Below are 1,669 nucleotides of genomic sequence, written 5' to 3'. Positions count from 1 at the left end.
ATTCCTCTTGGTATCTTTATAGATCGATCGGCAAGTTGGAGAGTAACCTTGGTGGGTTTTAGTTCACCAAGTCCTAACTGTTCATAAACTGAATAGGGCAGTAAGTTAACACTAGCACCTAAATCCAGAAGGGCTCGTTGTATCCTGAAGTTTTCTATGATGCAAGATATGGTAGGACAACCAGGATCTTTATATTTAGGTGGGGTATTGTGTTTGAGAATAGCACTCACCTGTTCAGTTAGAAAAGCTTTCTTTTGTACATAAAGCTTTCGCTTTATGGTACAAAGATCTTTTAAAAATTTGGCATAAGATGGGATCTGCTTAATGGCATCTAATAAAGGAATGTTAATCTTTACTTGTTTAAAAATTTTCAGAATTTCTTGGTCAGGTATTCCCTTTTTAGCTGCAAGCAAGCGCTGAGGAAATGGAGCAACTATCTTATGATGAGGTATTGGATCATCTTGTTCAGTATTATTTTCATCCCTTTTCTCAATGGATTTTTCAGGTTTGTCATCCTTCATTGGAATTTCTTTGTTAATTATTTTTCCGCTACGAAGGGTTGTGATAGACTTAGCTTGTTCAAATCTAGGTTGGGATGAACTTGCTTCATGGACCTCATGTTGACCCTTTGGGTTAGATTGAGGTTGGGCTGGAAATGTTCCTTTTTCCCTAACATTGAGTTGAGCCTCAATTCTACCTACAGAATTTTTAAGTTCTTGGAGTGATTGCATTGTATTCTGATTTATTTGAGTCTGCCCTTGCATGAAGGTTTGCAAAGTATCTTTAAGGGATCTCTTATGGGGTGGCACATAGGGTATGGAATTCCCTTGAGATTCATTGGCAGTGGGTCCATGTCTCCAACTAAAATTCGGATGGTTTCGCCAGTTAGGATTATATGTTTCAGGAAATGGTCTCTTATAAGCATTTGTGAAATTCACTTGATCATGCAACACTTCTTGGAAGGCGGGGATTGTAGGACAATCCTTGGTTAAGTGTGCATTACTCTCACAGATTTCACAAATACTTTCATCTATAGTAGGTGCCTTTCCTGTATTGGCTCTGCTTAATTCAATGGCTTCAACCTTCCTAGTTAGATTAGCAATCTTTAAATTTACATCATTTTCTTCTTTAACATGATACATTCCTCCTTTAGTATTAGTCGGTATTTTAGGTTTCTCGTTCTTATCTATTGTATCCCAAGCCTGTGCATTTTCTGCCAACAGATCAAAATAGTCCCAGGCTTCCTCTGGTTCCTTATTCATAAATTCACCATTACACATCATTTCTACAAATTGTCTCATATTGGAGGACAAACCATCATAAAAGAAACTAATGACCCTCCAAATTTCATATCCATGATGTGGGCAAGCAAGCAGAAGGTCCTTAAATCTTTTCCAACACTGAAAAAATGTTTCTCCATCTTTTTGTGCAAAGTTCATGATATTTCTTCTAAGTGTATTTGTTTTATGTGTTGGGAAGAATTTCTTTAAAAATTCTCTTGTCATTTCTTGCCAGGTAGCTATGGTCCTAGGTCTTAAAGAATGTAACCATGACTTAGCTTTTTCCTTTAAAGAAAAAGGAAATAACTTAAGCTTCACTACCTCTTCATTGATATTATTAAATTGAAGTGTTGAACACACTTCATCAAATTCTTTTAGGTGCAAGTAGG

General features: G+C 36.5%; 1 non-coding gene across 1 annotated transcript; it reads left to right on the top strand.

Annotated features, from left to right (window-relative positions):
• Positions 1-1,350: 1,350 nt before the first annotated feature.
• On the top strand, positions 1,351-1,457 carry LOC149753725 (small nucleolar RNA R71). Its single transcript, XR_016409323.1, has one exon. It is a non-coding gene; the product is annotated as a small nucleolar RNA R71 (small nucleolar RNA).
• The last annotated feature ends 212 nt before the right edge of the window (positions 1,458-1,669 follow it).

The sequence above is a fragment of the Phoenix dactylifera genome, chromosome 4, assembly GCF_051530095.1.
Source record: "Phoenix dactylifera cultivar Ajwa chromosome 4, Ajwa_hap1_PhDact_Kaust_v1.1, whole genome shotgun sequence".
Classification (NCBI taxonomy): domain Eukaryota; kingdom Viridiplantae; phylum Streptophyta; class Magnoliopsida; order Arecales; family Arecaceae; genus Phoenix; species Phoenix dactylifera.
The sequence above is the reverse complement of the archived record's forward strand: the minus strand, read 5'-3'. Positions and strand labels throughout refer to the sequence as shown.